General features: G+C 43.1%; 2 protein-coding genes and 1 long non-coding RNA gene across 3 annotated transcripts in view; 1 reads left to right on the top strand and 2 right to left on the bottom strand.

Moving 5' to 3' along the window:
- LOC139540454 (ELAV-like protein 1) overlaps positions 1-16,205 on the bottom strand; it is a 229,130-nt gene extending 212,925 nt beyond the window's left edge. Inside the window, exon 1 of the mRNA XM_071344294.1 lies at positions 16,196-16,205. The gene's annotated coding sequence lies outside the window, so the exon portion shown is untranslated. The remainder of the gene's footprint in view (positions 1-16,195) is intronic.
- Positions 1-22,427, top strand: part of LOC139540455 (ephrin-A2-like) — a 241,046-nt gene that overhangs the window by 62,096 nt on the left and 156,523 nt on the right. The window lies entirely within an intron of this gene.
- LOC139539540 (uncharacterized) lies at positions 18,586-20,501 on the bottom strand. The gene is made up of 2 exons (XR_011667960.1): positions 19,839-20,501; positions 18,586-19,442 (listed from the first exon to the last, which is right to left on the bottom strand). It is a non-coding gene; the product is annotated as an uncharacterized lncRNA (long non-coding RNA).

Here is a 22,427-nt window from a genome sequence, read left to right as displayed (position 1 = left end):
TCACCTCACCTAGGTCTGATTGGATTGGACCCTTACAAGTGAAGGGGATAGGGAGCTAAGGGTAGGGGATATGCTACATTTGGGATTAGCCCATTGAGAAGACCCTGGGCGGTGTTAATTTCTTTTTTTCTCCTGCAAGATGTGAACATGCACTGGGAAAAGGAAGGTTTCAATGTCAAGTGAAGGCATGTAGCTCTTTGCTGAAGATATTGGATAGTGTTGTGCCATGCGTTCCAAGATTGCATCGTCAAAGATAAGATTATTTTGAAATATGTGTCAAAGCATTTGTCAGAAAAACCTCAGCAAAACCCCCAATTTATGACTCTTTCAGTCATAAATTAAACAGGTCAGAGTTCCAAGGTTGAACCAAAGGAGGTATAGACAGTTCGGTGTCTATATTTGACAGTTCTCCAACATGGCGGCTGTATTTCTCTTTGCACCCCTAATCCCTGTGTGTCTGAGCCTGTGACCTGGGCTTCCATGGAGAGACAGGCTTCATGAGAAAAGCAGGCTGTGACCTGGGTTTTCCTGGAGAGACAGGCTTCATGAGAAAAGCAGGCTGTGACCTGGGCTTCCATGGAGAGACAGGCTTCATGAGAAAAGCAGGCTGTGACCTGGGCTTTCCTGGAGAGACAGGCTTCATGAGAAAAGCAGGCTGTGATCTGGGCTTCCGTGAAGAGAGAGAGGCTTCACGAGAAAACAGGTTGTGACCTGGGCTTTCCTGGAGAGACGAGCCTGCTTGAGAAGGCTGTCCTTCTTCCCTGTTGAGATACAGGCTGAAAAGCGCCCCCCCCCCTCCACCCTCCGAACCCTTCCTCTCGACTTCATGCTAACAAGTGCTCCCAGGTGGGTGTTGCCATGGAGATTTTCCCCTGGCTGCCGTGGTGATGAGCTTGGGGCGGAACGGGGAGCAGGTTTGCTGAAGACAACTGAAGCCCCTTCCTTGCCCTCCGGTTCTCTCTCTCTCTCTCTCTCTCTCTCTCTCTCTCTCTCTCTCTCTCTCTCTCTCTCTCTCTCTCTCTCTCTCTCTCTCTCTCTCTCTCTCTCTCTCTCTCTCTCTCTCTCTCTCTCTCTCTCTCTCTCTCTCTCTCTCTCTCTCTCTCTCTCTCTCTCTCTCTCTCTCTCTCTCTCTCTCTCTCTCTCTCTCTCTCTCTCTCTCTCTCTCTCTCTCTCTCTCTCTCTCGGCCTAGTTCACCCACTTACAGCAGTTGAACAAACACACTTTTTTGTATCCAGGTGGCTTAACTTGTAAATTATGAGATCTGTGACTTACTGATCAATGGGCCTTACCTCCATGTGGTATCCCTCCTCCAGGCATTCTGGGGTCTGTTGTTACTGTCGTTATATTGGGATCACTTTAATAATGTTTACATATCTCGCATTACTCATCTCATATGTATATAATTTATACTGTATCCTTCACTATCTATTCTTTACTATCTATTGCATCTTATCCGCTCTGTCACTGCTCATCCATATATTTTATACTCATATATTCTCATCCCATTCCTTTACTAGATTGTGTGTATTAGGTTTTGTTGTGGAATTTGTTAGATATTAGGTTTTGTTGTGGAGTTGTTAGATATTTTCTGTTAGATACTGCTGCACTGTCGGGTCTAGAAGCATAAGCATTACACTACACTCGCATAACATCTGCTAACCATGTGTATGTGACCAATAAAATGTGATTTGATTTAATTTGAGTGACTCCAATACCCAGATGTCTACCTGGCAGCACAGTTGTATTATAATGACAAATATAAGGCTCTGCTCGTTTGGTAACTGACAGACGTATTTTTACTAAACCAGTGCAACATGTTTTGTGAATCCAAGTGACTAACAGAATATCCAGATATTGTGCTAGATGCTCTATCACGGAGCATGGTTTATGGTCCTTTCCCTCACTCACTATGTTGTTGTCCTTTTCAAATCCAATAGCATTTTATTGGTCACATACACATATTTAGCAGATGTTATTGTGGGTGTAGCGAAATGCTTGTGTTCCTAGCTCCAACAGTGCAGTGATATCTAACAATTCACAACAATACACACAAATCTAAAAGTAAAATGAATGAATGTAATATATGAAAGAAATATATAAATATTAGGACGAGCAATGTCGGAGTCCGGACTATATATACAGTTGAAGTCGGAAGTTTACATACACCTTAGCCAAATACATTTAAACTCAGTTTTTCACAATTCCTGACATTTAATCCTAGTAAAAATTCCCTGTCTTAGGTCAGTTAGGATCACCACTTTATTTTAAGAATGTGAAATGTCAGAATAATAGTAGAGAGAGGGATTTATTTCAGCTTTTATTTCTTTTATCACATTCCCAGTGGCTCAGAAGTTTACATACACTCAATTAGTATTTGGTAGCATTGACTTTAAATTGTTTAACTTGGGTCAAACATTTGGGTAGCCTTCCACAAGCTTCCCACAATAAGTTGGGTGAATTTGGGTCATTCCTCCTGACAGAGCTGGTGTAACTGAGTCAGGTTTGTAGGCCTCCTTGCTCGCACACGCTTTTTCAGAAAAGTTTCACAACATTTCTATAGGATTGAGGTCAGGGCTTTGTGATGGCCACACCAATACCTTGACTTTGTTGTCCTTAAGCCATTTTGCCACAACTTTGGAAGAATGCTTGGGGTCATTGTCCATTTGGAAGACCCTTTTGTGACCAATCTTTAACTTCCTGACTGATGTCTTGAGCTTTTGCTTCAATATATCCACATCATTTTCCTGCCTCATGATGCCATCTATTTTGTGAAGTGCACCAGTCCCTCCTGCAGCAAAGCACCCCCACAACATGATGCTACCACCCCGTGCTTCACGGTTTTGATGGTGTTCTTCGGCTTGCAAGCATCCCCCTTTCACCTCCAAACATAACAATGATCATTATGGCCAAACAGTTCTATTTTTGTTTCATCAGACCAGAGGCCATTTTTCCAAAAAGTACGATCTTTGTCCTCATGTGCAGTTGCAAACCGTAGTCTGGCTTTTTTATGTGTTTCAAGTGTCAGTGTGCAGCGGGTAGGACGGAGTCAGGCGCAGGACACAGAACTGAGTAAAAACGTACTTTACTCGAATAAACAAAATAATTCCACGCAGGGAAAAATACTCCAGCTCACAGAAATAGCAAACACTTAACAACGAACAAACACGCACAAAACCATGTGGGAACCAGAGGGTTAAATAGGGAATAAATAATAATGTAATGGAAACCAGGTGTGTACAATAAAGACAAAACAAATGGACAATGAAACGTAGATCGGTGGCGGCTAGAAAACCGGTGACGACGACCGCCGAATGCCGCCCGAACAAGGAGAGGCACCAACTTCGGTGGAAGTCGTGACATTATCGCGGTTTTGGAGCAGTGGCTTCTTCCTTGCTGAGCGGCCTTTCAGGCTATGTCGATATAAAGGACTCGTTTTACTGTGGATATAGATACTTTTGTACCTGTTTCCTCCAGCATCTTCACAAGGTCCTTTGCAGTTGTTCTGGGATTATTTTGCTCTTTTCACACCAAAGTACGTTCACCTCTAGGAGACAGAACGCGTCTCCATCATGAGCGGTATGACGGCTGCGTAGTCCCATGGCGTTTATACTTGCGTACTATTGTTTGTACAGATGAACGTGGTACCTTCAGGCGTTTGGAAATTGCTCCCAAGGATGAACCAGACTTGTGGAGGTCTACAATTTATTTTGAGGTCTTGGCTTATTTCTTTTGATTTTCCCATGATGTCAAGCAAAGAGGCACTGAGTTTGAAGGTAGGCCTTGAAATACATCCACAGGTACTGTCAGGACCCGGTGCGAGAAACAGTCACTAAATCGGCAGAACCCAGAAGATGAGGCAGACACAGCAGTGCTAGAGATGGTGGTTTAATAAAAAATAGATATCTTCCAAAATACAAAGAAAATCCACAAAGTGGTAAAAACAGCAAGGGAAAAACAAACCTTAAAAGACTAATCCAAAATACAAAAGAACAAAACCAGAGAACCTCTGGAAAATCCAACAAGAGAAAAATATATGTTCACAACAAGGCTTGGGCTGGGGCTGGGTGCTAACATACAAACACTGAGCAAGGAACTGAGGAACACACAGGGATTAAATACTAACAAGGGAACGACATACAGGTGCAAACAATAATTAGAGCAAGGGAAAAACAAAAGGTACAAAAAAGGTGCAATGGGGACATCTAGTGACAAAAAAACAGAACAGTCCTGGCCAAAACCTGACAGGTACACCTACAATTGACTCAAATTATGTCAATTAGCCTATCAGAAGCCTCTAAAGCCATGTCATAATTTTCTGGTATTTTGAAAGCCGTTTAAAGGCACAGTCAACTTAGTGTATGTAAACTTCTGACCCACTGGAATTGTGATACAGTGAATTATAAGTGAAATAATCTGTCTGTAAACAATTTTTGGAAATTTACTTGTGTTATGCACAAAGTAGATGTCCTAACCAACTTGCCAAAACTATAATTTGATAACAAGAAATTTGTGGAGTGGTTGAAAAACGAGTTTTAATGACTCCAACCTAAGTGTATGTAAACTTCCGACAACTGTATAATAAAGTATATACATATGAAATGTGTAAAACAGTATGTAAAATATTATTAAAGTGACCAGTGTTTCTATAAAACAGTCTGTTGGCCTTGAGATAGAAGCTGTCTTTCAGTCCCAGCTTTGTTGCACCTGTACTGATCTAGCATTCTGGATGATCGGGGGATGAACAGGCCGTGGCTCGGGTGGTTGATGTCCTTGATGATCTTTTTGGCCTTCCTGTGACATCGGGTGGTGTAGGTGTCCTGGAGAACAGGCAGTGTGCCCCCGGTGATGCGTTGGGCAGAACGCACCACCCTCTGGAGAACCTTGAGGTTGGGGGCGGTGCAGGTGCCGTACCATGCGATGATACAGCCCGACAGGATGCCAAATTTCTTCAGCCTCCTGAGGTTGAAGAGGCGCTATTGTGCCTCCGTCACCACACTGTCTGTGTGGGTGAACCATTTCAGACTGTCAGTGTACCCCACATATAGTCAGTGAGGTTGTTGAAAAATAACTCTGAATATTTTTCCGTACCCGTGTATTTCAGCCTCTCTGTGCCATAGACAGTAACTCAGCACTATCAGTCACCCCCCTGCGTGTTAGTGCCCCGTGCTTAGGTCATCTGCTGTAAAAGTCTTCCTGCCCTCTCTGAACCAAAGCTACTGGCCGTGTCTGAATATCCACACTCTAATCATGCATTAGTTGAAACATTCAGAGTACCTTTTTCCCCAAAATGTCACATACTATAAAACTTTGTTTCTTTTCTACATACAGTGGGGAGAACAAGTATTTGATACACTGCCGATTTTGCAGGTTTTCCTACTTACAAAGCATGTAGAGGTCTGTAATTCTTATCATAGGTACACTTCAACTGTGAGAGACGGAATCTAAAACAAAAATCCAGAAAATCACATTGTATGATTTTTAAGTAATTCATTTGCATTTTATTGCATGACATAAGTATTTGATCACCTACCAACCAGTAAGAATTCCGGCTCTCACAGTTGAAGTGTACCTATGATAAAAATGACAGACCTCTACATGCGTTGTAAGTAGTAAAACCTGCAAAATCGGCAGTGTATCAAATACTTGTTCTCCCCACTGTATGTAGTGTAGAAAATCCCCATCGACTGAGGATGAGGGGTCACCATTATGTAATTAATATAAATGATCCAACCATTATTATGTAGAACTGAATAATAAACTACACCCATCAATCAGCCTCCATTATCTTGTGAATGCTACAGGGCCATAATCGTGTCCAGTGGGTATAGCCATGGTTGCGAGTCTTGCGTCACCACTCGGAATACTATAAGATGCACGTGTCTTGGTTTACTGTTTTGCAATTACTACGAGGCTGAAGAACAAAGAGCTAATATCTTGCAATTGATGTCTTACCATTGTATTATTGCGTTAACCTTAGCTCAGAGATGCTAGAGAGTTAGAGACCAAGCATATATGCTATGTATATTATGAATAGCATTTACCATTAGACGTTTCACCAAATAATAATTAAAGGAATATTAGTCAGACATGCGAGGGTACGGTTCGTATCCATTTGGTGGTGGTACACACTAAGTCTTAATAGCATAGAAAATGTACCAATGACTCAACGTTTAAACACAGCTTTTATTCTTCCAAGAGCTCCAACTCCCAGTATCTCCTATCGTGTAATTAGCATCACTTTGCATGGCCCAAAACATGAAAACAAAGGCATGAGAACAACACACACATTCTGGGATCTAATCATCACAACTCTTATCTAAATTATACTGGTGTACCCCTGTGTCGCTCCTCTTTGAACTGTCCGCCATCCGACCAACAGGATAACACAGGTTCTCTGTAACAATACATCCATAGTACTGACAGTACAGTAAAACATATCAAAATTCATAGCTCTTTATCAACTCTTGAAACAATCTAAACATGACAATTTAATTCACAGAGTAACATTCATTTCATAGATTCAAGTTTCATCAGTCTTCACCTCTCCTCGCCTCAGTCACCCTAAGACTTCTGTGGGAACATTTCTTCATCGGAATTGACTCCTGTGATAACCCACAGATGGTCTGTCATTCAAATAATGCCTTAGATCATGATTGAGTCATCACGCTGTGCTCCCACGCTAGCCAGTCACTAGTCGAGTATCAACATCTCTTATCCACAACACATGCGCTAGTATGGGTATTCAGACACAGACATTGTCTCTCTCTCTCTGCCGAAGTAATAAGTAACAAGTCCTCTACCCACCCCTTTATTTCAGGTTCCCTCCCCTTCTCTCTCTCTCTTTCTCTCTCAAGCCAATTCCCCTTTGAATAAAAATTTGTTCTTAACTGATTTGCCTTGTTAAACAAAGGTGAAATAAATAAAATAAGTAAATAATGAGGTAGAGCGAGTGAGAGGGGAGGAGAGAGGAAATAGAGGTACGGCGCAGGGTTCACTCATCAATTTCAACAATCTTAAAGTTATGGAGTTGGAATTAAACAGTTTGGACTGAAATTCTATATTTTTCCCAGTTTCTGTAATTGTTTGAATCATCTTGCATTTCTCTATTTCCAGTATAGCTAGGCTGTCTGAACAGTGATCTGATCAACTTGAAGCCTGAGGGAATTGAATTTTATGTGTGTAATTGTTGGGTATAACACTGAATTGGGAATTGAGAGGAATTAATCATCTGAATTCAAAGACTGACCTAGAAATTTGAGTTAAATTAAATGGAATTTACAGGGAGATGGAATTCACCCCAACCCTGGTACAGAGAGAGATAGAGAGAGAGAGAGAGAGAGAGAGAGAAAGAGAGAGAGGGAGGGAGGGGGACAGAGAGAGAGAGGGAGGGGACAGAGAGGGGGACAGAGAGAGAGAGGGAGGGGACAGAGAGGGGGACAGAGAGAGAGGGAGGGGACAGAGAGATAGAGAGAGGGGACAGAGAGAAAGAGAGAGGGGACAGAAATAGATCATGGCTATGGAGAGTGAAGGCTTGAGTTTGAAAGACAGGAGAACGAGTGATAGAGAGAGGGGGACAGAGAGATAGAGAGAGGGACAGAGAGATGGAGAGAGAGAGCGATACCCGCTAATTATCAAAATCCAGAAAAGAGACGTTAAATTCTACAACCACCTAAAAGGAAGCGATTCCCAAACCTTCCATAACAAAGCCATCACCTACAGAGAGATGAACCTGGAGAAGAGTCCCCTAAGAAAGTTGGTCCTGGGGCTCTTTTCATAAACACAAACAGACCACACAGAGCCCAGGACAGCAACACAATTAGACCCAACCAAATCATGAGAAAACAAAAAGATAATTACTTGACACATTGGAAAGAATTAACAAAAAAACTGAGCAAACTAGAATGCTATTTGGCCCTAAACAGAGAGTACACAGTGGCAGAATACCTGACCACTGTGACTGACCCAAACTTAATGAAAGCTTTGACTATGTACAGACTCAGTGAGCATAGCCGTCTTAGGCAGACATGGCTCTCAAGAGAAGACAGGCTATGTGCACACTGCCCACAAAATGACGTGGAAACTGAGCTGCACTTCCTAACCACCTGCCAAATGTGTGACCATATTAGAGACACATATTTCCCTCAGATTACACAGATCCACAAAGAATTCGAAAACAAACCCGATTTTGATAAACACCCATATCTACTAGGTGAAATACCACAGTGTGCATCACAGCAGTAAGATTTGTGACCTGTTGCCACAAGAAAAGGTCAAACAGTGAAGAACAAACACCATTGTAAATACAACCCATATTTATGTTTATTTATTTTCCCTTTTGTACATTAACCATTTGTACATCATTACAACACTGTATATATATACATAATATGACATTTGTAATGTCTTTATTCTTTTGAAACTTCTGTATGTGTAATGTTTACTGTTAATTTTGATTGTTTATTTCACTTTTGTATATTATTGACCTCACTTGCTTTGGCAATGTTAACATATGTTCCCCATGCCAATAAAGCCCCTTGAATTAAATTGAATTGAATTGAGAGAGAGAGAGAGAGAGAGAGAGAGAGAGAGGAGGACAGAGAGAGAGAGAGAGGGGACAGAGAGAGAGAGAGGGGGACAGAGAGGGATCATGGCTATGGAGAGGGAAGGTTTGAGTTTGAAAGACAGGAGAGCGAGTGGTAGAGAGAGGGGGAAGAGAGAGAGAGAGGAGGACAGAGAGAGAGAGATAGAGAGAGAGGGGGACAGAGAGAGGGGACAGAGAGAGAGAGAGGGGACAGAGAGAGAGGGGACAGAGAGAGAGAGAGGGGGACAGAGAGGGATCATGGCTATGGAGAGGGAAGGTTTGAGTTTGAAAGACAGGAGAGCGAGTGGTAGAGAGAGGGGGAAGAGAAGGGAGTACATTACAGCATGCTCACGGTAGGTCTAGATGTGTCTGAGAAGAGGTCAATTCTCTCCATTGTCCAATCAATGGTGGCCGTTCCCCCATGACCAATAATAGATAGGGAAAGAGACACTCCACAGGAGCCAAGGATATGGAACTTTCGCTTTGATTGAAAGAGTTTGTATAGATTAGGTTGTTTACATCGGCAAAGCCACGTTTTTATTGATCCGTGCATTATGGTTGTGGGTAGTGGTGTGTAGAGACCACTGAATAAGGATCAGGAGCTGGATCAGGGACTGCAGGAGGTAGGTTGACGCTTTGAATATACATTGTATCATTTTGTATGAAGTATTTTTATTTTTATTATTTAACCTTTATTTACCTAGGCAAGTCAGTTAAGAGTCAGACTTATTTATAATGACGGCCTACCCCGGACCGTGCTGTGCCAATTGTGTGCCACCATATGGGACTCCCGATCACGGCCGGTTGTGATACAGCCCGGGATCGAATCAGGGTCTGTAGTGACGCCTCTAGCACTGAAATGCAGTGCCTTAGACCGCTGCCTCAGACCGCTGCCTCAGACCGCTGCCTTAGACAGCTGCCTTAGACCGCTGCGCCACTCGGGAGCCTTTAATGTATAACACACACAATACGTCACACATTTCGAGTCAATATTTCACAGAGAACTCACAGTGAACCACATTTGGTATGTTTTGCTTTTGGAGCTGGCAGGTCTGCCCTGTTCCCACTGCGGTGGAGCAGGGGAGAGGACCAGAGCTCACGAGGCTGCTCGCAAAGTGCTTTCTGGTGCATTGTGGGTAGTTGGCATCATGGGCAACACGGCTTCAAGATGACCTACTCACACACTCTGTACACGGCTTCAAGATGACCTACTCACGCACTCTGTACACGGCTTCAAGATGACCTACTTACGTACTCTGCACACGGCTTCAAGATGACCTACTCACGCACTCTGCACACGGCTTCAAGATGACCTACTTACGTACTCTGCACACGGCTTCAAGATGACCTACTCACGCACTCTGCACACGGTTGCAAGATGACCTACTCACGCTCTCTGTACACGGCTTCAAGATGACCTACTCACGCTCTCTGTACACGGCTTCAAGATGACCTACTCACGCACTCTGTACACGGCTTCAAGATGACCTACTTACGTACTCTGCACACGGCTTCAAGATGACCTACTCACGCACTCTGCACACGGCTTCAAGATGACCTACTTACGTACTCTGCACACGGCTTCAAGATGACCTACTCACGCACTCTGCACACGGTTGCAAGATGACCTACTCACGCTCTCTGTACACGGCTTCAAGATGACCTACTCACGCTCTCTGTACACGGCTTCAAGATGACCTACTCACGCACTCTGCACACGGTTGCAAGATGACCTTCACGCACTCTGCACACGGTTGCAAGATGACCTTCACGCACTCTGTACACGGTTGCAAGATGACCTTCACGCACTCTGCACACGGTTGCAAGATGACCTTCACGCACTCTGTACACGGCTTCAAGATGACCTACTCACGCTCTCTCACGCTCTCTGTAGTTTTAGAATGGCCTGCGACATGGTTTATGAATGTAAAATGCGTCCCGCCAATGGAGCTGCATCCATCTGCACGGTGGAGCTGCATCCATCTGCACGGTGGAGCTGCATCCATCTGCACGGTGGAGCTGCATCCATCTGCACGGTGGAGCTGCATCCATCTGCACGGTGGAGCTGCATCCATCTGCACGGTGGAGCTGCATCCATCTGCACGGTGGAGCTGCATCCATCTGCACGGTGGAGCTGCATCCATCTGCACGGTGGAGCTGCATCCATCTGCACGGTGGAGGTGCATCCATCTGCACGGTGGAGCTGCATCCATCTGCACGGTGGAGCTGCATCCATCTGTACGGTGGAGCTGCATCCATCTGCACGGTGGAGCTGCATCCATCTGCACTGTGGAGGTGCATCCATCTGCACTGTGGAGGTGCATCCATCTGCATGGTGGAGCTGCATCCATCTGCACGGTGGAGCTGCATCCATCTGCACTGTGGAGGTGCATCCATCTGCACGGTGGAGCTGCATCCATCTGCACTGTGGAGGTGCATCCATCTGCACAAATGGTCACACTTTAGAGCCCTGCTGCCAGTGCATCATCGAGTCACAGTAATAATTTGTTCTCTTCATACTTTGCTTCAAAAGGAGAAACTGAGGAGAAAATCTTATCCCCCCCAAACACCCTCTCATCCCCCTGTTTCATGTTTGTTCTTGTTCTCTGTCCCCGACTTTGATGAGGAAGTCGACTATAAAAACAAAAATGTACAGTTCTTTAGTTTTTGCTTGTTGATGTTAATTTTTCCTATTGTGTATAGTTACCATTTCTCACCGTCTTTAAACAACTTTGTTTTGAACATGAGTTTGGGTCACAAGTAAGCTAATTGAAACTGTGGGGCTTACCATATGCCAAATGAATTATGTAATAGTCTGTTATCATCATCCAGACCTCTCAGTCTGTTATCATCATCCAGACTTCTCAGTCTGTTATTTATCATCCAGACCTCTCAGTCTGTTATCATCATCCAGACCTCTCAGTCTGTTATCATCAACCAGACCTCTCAGTCTGTTATCATCATCCAGACCTCTCAGTCTGTTATCATCATCCAGACCTCTCAGTCTGTTATCATCATCCAGACCTCTCAGTCTGTTATCATCATCCAGACCTCTCAGTCTGTTATCATCATCCAGACCTCTCAGTCTGTTATCATCATCCAGACTTCTCAGTCTGTTATCATCATCCAGACTTCTCAGTCTGTTATCATCATCCAGACCTCTCAGTCTGTTATCATCATCCAGACCTCTCAGTCTGTTATCATCATCCAGACCTCTCAGTCTGTTATCATCATCCAGACCTCTCAGTCTGTTATCATCATCCAGACCTCTCAGTCTGTTATCATCATCCAGACCTCTCAGTCTGTTATCATCATCCAGACCTCTCAGTCTGTTATCATCATCCAGACTTCTCAGTCTGTTATCATCATCCAGACTTCTCAGTCTGTTATCATCATCCAGACCTCTCAGTCTGTTATCATCATCCAGACCTCTCAGTCTGTTATCATCATCCAGACTTCTCAGTCTGTTATCATCATCCAGACCTCTCAGTCTGTTATCATCATCCAGACCTCTCAGTCTGTTATCATCATCCAGACCTCTCAGTCTGTTATCATCATCCAGACCTCTCAGTCTGTTATCATCATCCAGACCTCTCAGTCTGTTATCATCATCCAGACCTCTCAGTCTGTTATCATCATCCAGACCTCTCAGTCTGTTATCATCATCCAGACTTCTCAGTCTGTTATCATCATCCAGACTTCTCAGTCTGTTATCATCATCCAGACCTCTCAGTCTGTTATCATCATCCAGACTTCTCAGTCTGTTATCATCATCCAGACCTCTCAGTCTGTTATCATCATCCAGGCCTCTCAGTCTGTTATCATCATCCAGACCTCTCAGTCTGTTATCATCATCCAGACCTCTCAGTCTGTTATCATCATCCAGACCTCTCAGTCTGTTATCATCATCCAGACCTCTCAGTCTGTTATCATCATCCAGACTTCTCAGTCTGTTATCATCATCCAGACCTCTCAGTCTGTTATCATCATCCAGACTTCTCAGTCTGTTATCATCATCCAGACTTCTCAGTCTGTTATCATCATCCAGACCTCTCAGTCTGTTATCATCATCCAGACTTCTCAGTCTGTTATCATCATCCAGACCTCTCAGTCTGTTATCATCATCCAGGCCTCTCAGTCTGTTATCATCATCCAGACTTCTCAGTCTGTTATCATCATCCAGACCGCTCAGTCTGTTATCATCATCCAGACTTCTCAGTCTGTTATCATCATCCAGACTTCTCAGTCTGTTATCATCATCCAGACCTCTCAGTCTGTTATCATCATCCAGACCTCTGTCTGTTATCATCATCCAGACCTCTCAGTCTGTTATCATCATCCAGACTTCTCAGTCTGTTATCATCATCCAGACTTCTCAGTCTGTTATCATCATCCAGACCTCTCAGTCTGTTATCATCATCCAGACCTCTCAGTCTGTTATCATCATCCAGACCTCTCAGTCTGTTATCATCATCCAGACCTCTCAGTCTGTTATCATCATCCAGACTTCTCAGTCTGTTATCATCATCCAGACTTCTCAGTCTGTTATCATCATCCAGACCTCTCAGTCTGTTATCATCATCCAGACCTCTCAGTCTGTTATCATCATCCAGACCTCTCAGTCTGTTATCATCATCCAGACCTCTCAGTCTGTTATCATCATCCAGACCTCTCAGTCTGTTATCATCATCCAGACTTCTCAGTCTGTTATCATCATCCAGACCTCTCAGTCTGTTATCATCATCCAGACCTCTCAGTCTGTTATCATCATCCAGACTTCTCAGTCTGTTATCATCATCCAGACCTCTCAGTCTGTTATCATCATCCAGACTTCTCAGTCTGTTATCATCATCCAGACCTCTCAGTCTGTTATCATCATCCAGACCTCTCAGTCTGTTATCATCATCCAGACCTCTCAGTCTGTTATCATCATCCAGACCTCTCAGTCTGTTATCATCATCCAGACCTCTCAGTCTGTTATCATCATCCAGACTTCTCAGTCTGTTATCATCATCCAGACTTCTCAGTCTGTTATCATCATCCAGACCTCTCAGTCTGTTATCATCATCCAGACCTCTCAGTCTGTTATCATCATCCAGACCTCTCAGTCTGTTATCATCATCCAGACCTCTCAGTCTGTTATCATCATCCAGACCTCTCAGTCTGTTATCATCATCCAGACTTCTCAGTCTGTTATCATCATCCAGACCTCTCAGTCTGTTATCATCATCCAGACCTCTCAGTCTGTTATCATCATCCAGACTTCTCAGTCTGTTATCATCATCCAGACCTCTCAGTCTGTTATCATCATCCAGACTTCTCAGTCTGTTATCATCATCCAGACCTCTCAGTCTGTTATCATCATCCAGACCTCTCAGTCTGTTATCATCATCCAGACCTCTCAGTCTGTTATCATCATCCAGACCTCTCAGTCTGTTATCATCATCCAGACCTCTCAGTCTGTTATCATCATCCAGACTTCTCAGTCTGTTATCATCATCCAGACTTCTCAGTCTGTTATCATCATCCAGACCTCTCAGTCTGTTATCATCATCCAGACCTCTCAGTCTGTTATCATCATCCAGACCTCTCAGTCTGTTATCATCATCCAGACCTCTCAGTCTGTTATCATCATCCAGACTTCTCAGTCTGTTATCATCATCCAGACTTCTCAGTCTGTTATCATCATCCAGACCTCTCAGTCTGTTATCATCATCCAGACCTCTCAGTCTGTTATCATCATCCAGACCTCTCAGTCTGTTATCATCATCCAGACCTCTCAGTCTGTTATCATCATCCAGACTTCTCAGTCTGTTATCATCATCCAGACCTCTCAGTCTGTTATCATCATCCAGACCTCTCAGTCTGTTATCATCATCCAGACCTCTCAGTCTGTTATCATCATCCAGACTTCTCAGTCTGTTATCATCATCCAGACTTCTCAGTCTGTTATCATCATCCAGACCTCTCAGTCTGTTATCATCATCCAGACCTCTCAGTCTGTTATCATCATCCAGACCTCTCAGTCTGTTATCATCATCCAGACCTCTCAGTCTGTTATCATCATCCAGACTTCTCAGTCTGTTATCATCATCCAGACTTCTCAGTCTGTTATCATCATCCAGACCTCTCAGTCTGTTATCATCATCCAGACCTCTCAGTCTGTTATCATCATCCAGACCTCTCAGTCTGTTATCATCATCCAGACTTCTCAGTCTGTTATCATCATCCAGACCTCTCAGTCTGTTATCATCATCCAGACCTCTCAGTCTGTTATCATCATCCAGACCTCTCAGTCTGTTATCATCATCCAGACTTCTCAGTCTGTTATCATCATCCAGACCTCTCAGTCTGTTATCATCATCCAGACTTCTCAGTCTGTTATCATCATCCAGACCTCTCAGTCTGTTATCATCATCCAGACCTCTCAGTCTGTTATCATCATCCAGACCTCTCAGTCTGTTATCATCATCCAGACTTCTCAGTCTGTTATCATCATCCAGACCTCTCAGTCTGTTATCATCATCCAGACTTCTCAGTCTGTTATCATCATCCAGACCTCTCAGTCTGTTATCATCATCCAGACCTCTCAGTCTGTTATCATCATCCAGGCCTCTCAGTCTGTTATCATCATCCAGACCTCTCAGTCTGTTATCATCATCCAGACTTCTCAGTCTGTTATCATCATCCAGACCTCTCAGTCTGTTATCATCATCCAGACTTCTCAGTCTGTTATCATCATCCAGACCTCTCAGTCTGTTATCATCATCCAGACCTCTCAGTCTGTTATCATCATCCAGACCTCTCAGTCTGTTATCATCATCCAGACCTCTCAGTCTGTTATCATCATCCAGACTTCTCAGTCTGTTATCATCATCCAGACCTCTCAGTCTGTTATCATCATCCAGACCTCTCAGTCTGTTATCATCATCCAGACCTCTCAGTCTGTTATCATCATCCAGACTTCTCAGTCTGTTATCATCATCCAGACCTCTCAGTCTGTTATCATCATCCAGACCTCTCAGTCTGTTATCATCATCCAGGCCTCTCAGTCTGTTATCATCATCCAGACCTCTCAGTCTGTTATCATCATCCAGACCTCTCAGTCTGTTATCATCATCCAGACCTCTCAGTCTGTTATCATCATCCAGACCTCTCAGTCTGTTATCATCATCCAGACTTCTCAGTCTGTTATCATCATCCAGACCTCTCAGTCTGTTATCATCATCCAGACCTCTCAGTCTGTTATCATCATCCAGACTTCTCAGTCTGTTATCATCATCCAGACCTCTCAGTCTGTTATCATCATCCAGACCTCTCAGTCTGTTATCATCATCCAGACTTTTCAGTCTGTTAGGAAGCACAGAAACGCTGCTCAACTATCCAGCTGCATGATCATTAAAAAAACATTTTTACTGAAGGAAAATGATGGGCTTTTATCTCTGCTGTTCACAGTCATTTAATTGAACATTGGAAGTGTGTATGCTTACACCTCGGAATACTAGATTTGCTAAACGTATTGGCAATCTCAACGGAGTTGACCTGGAGTGTCTCATTCATCACAAGGTGGAAGATTCAGTTGAAGGGAAACTCAAGTACGGTACCTTTAATGGTAGATTCTGCAATATGACATCATTGTAGTCAATGGGACGACTTCCTGCTTATAGACATCAACAAGAACAGAATTAAAAAACAACTTCAAATACCACAGCTACTTTTTCACATTTAAACCCACCCCCTTTATCTGACCCATCCCTCCTTCCCAAACTATCTCGCTCTCTCTCTCTCTCTCTCTCTCTCTCTCTCTCTCTCTCTCTCTCTCTCTCTCTCTCTCTCTCTCTAGACTCCCCACTCTCTCTCTTTCTCTGTGTGTTTACATGGTACAATGTAAGGCTCTCAGGCTGCACGCTTTAATTCGGAGAGAGGGCCCCATGAATAATGCATGAATCCTTGGCCGGCCAGCTTTCTGCATACGCTACAAGGGTTAGTGACGGTCCGGAGAGAGGGGGGAGAGGTGAGAGGAGGGAAGATGAGAGAGAGGATAGGAGTGGAGTGGGGGATTGGAAGCCAGGCTTTAAAGGCGGAAGCTAACCAAAAATCTGGGATGGCAGGAGAGACGCTGGCTGTTTAGCATTGTAGATACCTCTGGAGAGTTGTGCTCTCTCTCTCGCTCTCTCTCTTTCTTTTTCTACAGTATCTCTGTTTCTCTCTGCTCACACTTTCTACAGTATATACATCTCTGCTCACTTTTTCTGCTCTCTGTCTAACTCTATCTATATCCTCTATATCCCTCTCTCTCTCTCTCTCTCTCTCTCTCTCTCTCTCTCTCTCTCTCTCTCTCTCTCTCTCTCTCTCTCTCTCTCTCTCTCTCTCTCTCTCTCTCTCTCTCTCTCTCTCTCTCCCTCTCTCCCTCCCTCTCCCTCTCTCAATTTCAATTTAAGGGGCTTTATTGGCATGGGAAACATATATTTACATTGCCAAAGCAAGTGAAATAGATAATAAACAAAAGTGAAATAAACAATAAAAAATGAGCAGTAAACATTACACTCCAAAGTTCCAAAGGAATAAAGACATTTCAAATGTTATATTATGTCTATGTAACCGATGTGAAATGGCTAGCTAGTTAGCGGGGTGCGCGCTAATAGCGTTTCAATCGGTGACGTCATTTGCTCTGAGGACCTTGAAGTAGTTGTTCCCCTTGCTCTGCAAGGGCCGCGGCTTTTGTGGAGCGATGGGTAACGATGCTTCAAGGGTGGCTGTTGTCGATGTGTGCAGAGGGTCCCTGGTTCGGGGCGAGGAGAGGGATGGAAGCTATACTGTTACATCTACAGTATAATCAAATTAAATCAAATTTTATTTGTCACATGCGCCGAATATAACAAGTGTAGACTTTACAGTGAAATGCTTATGTTGTGTCTTTGGCTATGCCGGATTAAGTGATATGACATGCTATTCTATAAAATCCTTTCTCCGCAATTAATATTACCTGATTGAGCTAATCATGTGAATGTAATTAACTAGAGAGTCGGGGCACCACGGAATAATATTTATAGAGCTGTTATCTTCCGAATAAACTCTTAACCCTTTCACACGTACCATCACACGGGTGTGATCGTTCTACAGTGGTCCCTGAAGCGTACGATCACACCCGTGTGATTAGAACACTCATTTAGAACGCTCGTTTAGAACGGCCAGTTTCGAATGACACAACAATCAGCGTTTGAGCTGGCCACACTTTTTTCAGAAACTATTTACACAAACACAGTCCTTACAAAGTTATGTCCAGAATGTGAGCAGTTTATTTTTGGATTCAATGTTCAGATATTCACTGAAGAATATATAGCATAACACAATCATCCTAACCGGAAAAATGTAGGCTACATTTGTCCTAGCGCTGAGGAAAGATTGACCCAACACAAGCAGTCATATTTTCTAACTCTCGGCTGACATAAACTACAATATGAATTAGCTAATAGCAATTACTATGTATAATTAATCACATCACGGGTGAGCACACCATTGATCGAAATAATTAGGTAAAGCACTTTTTAGAAATCGAAAGTAATCCGACGATTAGTTTCAGCGCGCAGCCATGCATTTTTTTTCCTCACAGAAACCGAAGATAATAAGAGAAGACGAGATGAGTTTGGTCTGTTTATAGTATGCATGTTGAAGGGGTGTGTCGTCTACCGTCGTTCACATCCCACCATTCATTTCCGGAAGTCCTCAAAAAACGAGTGAACTCTTACTCACCTCATTTTGTTATAACATCTTTGGTCAAAGAGACGATTACGTGAACCCAGAATGCATTGAACGTCAACAAACATGACTACACAGCTGGAATTAGCTTAGCTCATCATAATCAGTACAACCTTCAAAAAAGTATTTTACACACATAATGTGCCCATTACAATCTGTGCAAGAATCGGAATGCATGATTTGTCACCTAGATTTGAAAACATGTGAATAAAACCGTAAATACACAAATAATTGCCACACAAAACATTTTCTGATAGTGATTTATTGATACAAGTGGCGCGTGCCGGCAGTCAACCACGTACCCTCTCACTCTAAACCATTCAGTGTTGTTGTTTATGTACTGTATGTAGCTAGTGAGATGAGCTGAAGCATTAGCAATGTCTTTCAAAAGGAGACAACAAACAAATGTGGAAATTCTGGAGATTTTTTAAAATTCTGACAATGAGTCTGAAAGTCAGGAATCAGATTCTGACAGTGACAGTGAGGAGCTGCCCCCCAACCTTGTAGCCATTGAGAACCCTGAATCTGAATTTCCCTTGTCCACTGACAAAGTCCCAGTTCCCTTTGAAGATGCTGGTGGTGATGGAGGCATACCAACAGTGGATGAAGTACAGGAGTTCTGTGGTAGCTGGAAGGCCACCAGTCATTTCACCCCTCCTGGCCCTGCTGTTTCACCCCTCCTGGCCCTGCTGTTTCACCCCTCCTGGCCCTGGTGTTTGCTTTGATGAGTCCCAGTCTGGAGTGCAACGCCCCTTGCCATTTCCAACTGAGGCAGAGTGCTTCAAGTTGTTTCTGACAGAGGAGCTGGTGGGAGACATAGTAGAGACCAATCGCTATGCCTTGGACCTACAGGATAAGAGAGCCAGGAGTGGGGGACAACCACAATTAGTGAAATGTATACATTCCTGGTGACAGTAAAGACTGCTTTCTAGTTCTGCTGCTATGACTGCATTTCATCAACGCTACTACCATCCTAAATGACCCGTTATACAAAATAAGAAATGTTAACAGCTGGCAGTAAAGTGGCATGACAAACGAGACGTCCATGTCCTCTCCACTGTCCATACAGCAACCATGTCGGCCACAGGGAAGGTGGACCACCTGACGGGAGAGAGAAACAAACCAGACAGAGAAACATGAAACCAGACTGCGTGCTTGACTATTACTTCAAAATGGGGGCAGTGGATGATAAACAGCTTTGTGGAATGCACTCAGAAAACGACCAAGTGGTATAAGATATTTTTCAATTTTTCCAGGGTAGCGTCAAAATACAACATGCCAATACTTCTGACGCATTTAGCATTGTTTTACAGAACTAATAGAATAATGTAACTAGCTACATAAGCACGATTGAATATAACACCATAAAAGGTGAGTAACGTTACCTCGCGTGTCCGCGGTTATAAGGAATATATACAAATATATTATGCTCCATTCACACAGTGAGCTATAGTAGAAACGGTATAACACGACACAATAACGTAATTAGGCACTTACTTTGATAGAAACGCAGTCTTGATTTGAAGATGGGTGTCTGGAGTGACGCCTCTAGCACTGAGACGCTGTGCCACTTGGGAGTCATAAGGCCAGGGTAGCTTCAAAATACAACACATGCTAATACTTCCCTGACGCAATTAGCATTGTTTTCCAGAGCTAATAGGAGAATGTAGCTAGCTACCTAAGCATTGAGTATAACACCATAAATGTTATGAAATGAGTAACGTTACATCGCGTGTCCGCGGTTATAAGGAATATACACAAAAACATGATGCTACAGTAGAAACGACATAACACGACATGCAGAAACTATTATAACGTAATAAGGCACTTTGATAGAAACGCACACATTTCCAAAGGTATTATTGGTAACGAAAACAACTTTGATTTCGATGCAGGCGACAGGTGGAATAATATGAACACGTGTATGCAGGACGGCAGATGAGTAAATGTCCTGCACAAACAATTGAGAAGTGTTTGGGGAATTTTGTCCGGGTCAGAAATGTCAAAAAAATGTATTGGTCCGCAAAAGTAAAAATGACTACTTTTATGTGAATGAATGAGGCGGAACACACCTCATTTCAAACTGTTATTAGAAAATAAAAAACTTGTTAGAAATAATTTAAAATTGACAAATAAAAACAGGCTGCGTGCTTTTGTTTGAGGGCAGCACGGATGAAATGTACTGTTACATAACAAACACATTCTGGAATGGAGAGAACGTTCTAATATCACGTGCATAAAAAAACTCACGCTGGGGCGACCGTTAGAGATATTTGGAACTCACGCATGAAAGGGTTAAAGACCTAGTAATATTTTACATCAATAGCAGTCAATATTAATCGTCACCTTATTTCAGTCTCATCTGAAAGTTGTAAATTCTTGGTTATCTTCACGAACCCTGGCTAACAAGTTGAATCAGCAATACAAAATTGGGTTTAATTATTTATTTACTAAATACCTAACTAATCACACAGAATTACATATACACAGAATGAATCATACCTTGATTATAAATTACGTCATAAAGGAAAACGTCCCTAGCGGGTGGAACAGATATGACAGCTAGTTACACAAAAGAAAAGGGGCTGGGTTTGAGTGAAAGAGCGGGAAGACTTGAGGAACCAAGGGAGAAGCCATGCTATCGTAAATACAGTATCTTATGCATTCTAAATTACCGCCCATTTGGAAAAGGATAATGCAATAAATATTTACTCTGAGCTGCGCTTCGGTAGGTTGGTGGTAGATGGAAGGCCGTGTTGCCCAACCGAGTCCTTTGTCCTTTGAAGAATGTCTCTACTGGTAAATTGGATACGTTGTAGTAACGTCGTTGTGTGGTAGACGGGATACTCTGTCTGTTCTTTCCTAATTTACGTTTGCAGCTGCTGTTGCTAACTCAACGTCTAGGAGGTATCACTTCTGTAGTGAATAAGAGTTCAAAGTTCATACCATTCGCAACCAAAGCTCACGCTGATGTTGGCTTAGTTCTGTAGTTGACATGTTAGTCCTTTTTAACGCAGAGGCTGCAGACCTCACGTACTTGGAACAGGAGGTTACATTTTCGGCAAGGGCTTATATAGTGGAGGGAGAAAAGGGGTGTGTTTCATAATTTACAACCTATGTCTCTTCACCTGGGCGGGCCACTGAGTCGGGCCTAATTCACTCATGAAAACCCAATTCTCACATTTTAGAAGCTAAAATCACATTTCATCCCATCACGAATAATTTCATATTCAAACATTTAAATTGAACAACAATTCCTTGTGAATCCGATAACTCTGATGTGTAGACTTTCCACTGTAGAGTTTATGTCATCCTATCATTGATGAGAATGTCTCAGATGACAACCGAACTGACATCATATTCAGTAAGTACCACCGCATATGTTCAATTGGTTGGATTACCAGAATATAGTTCATTTCCCCCCACCTTCTAATGTTCCCAGAATCTCTATGTTAACCAAGGGGTTTTCTAATGTCACATCAGTAGGGGAGAGAGAGGAAAAAGGGGGGAAGAGGTATTTATGATGGTCATTAACCTACCCCCAGGCCAACGTCATGACACTTACTTACAAGCCCTTAACCAACAGTGCAGTTCAAGAAGAAGAAAATATTTACCAAGTAGACTAAAATAAAAAGTAATAATAACAGTACCACAATAAGAATAACAATAACGAGGCTATATGCAGGGGACACCTGTAACGATCGTCGTATAGAGGAGAAGGAGAAGACCAAGGTGCAGCGTGGTAAGTATTCATAATTCCTTTTAATGAATACGAATACTAGAACAAAAACAACAAAAAACGAAAAACGAACAGTTCTGCAAGGTGACATACACTAAATAGAAAACAACCACCCACAAACACAGGTGGGAACAGGCTACCTAAGTATGATTCTCAATCAGAGACAACGATAGACAGCTGCCTCTGATTGAGAACCATACCAGGCCAAACACACAGAAATACAAAACAAGGACAACAATGCCCACCCAAACTCACGCCCTGACCAACCAAAAATAGAGACATAAAAAGGATCTCTACGGTCAGGGCGTGACAACACCGGTACCGAATCAATGTGCGGGGGTACAGGC

Source organism: Salvelinus alpinus, chromosome 15, assembly GCF_045679555.1.
Source record: "Salvelinus alpinus chromosome 15, SLU_Salpinus.1, whole genome shotgun sequence".
Classification (NCBI taxonomy): domain Eukaryota; kingdom Metazoa; phylum Chordata; class Actinopteri; order Salmoniformes; family Salmonidae; genus Salvelinus; species Salvelinus alpinus.
The sequence above is the reverse complement of the archived record's forward strand: the minus strand, read 5'-3'. Positions and strand labels throughout refer to the sequence as shown.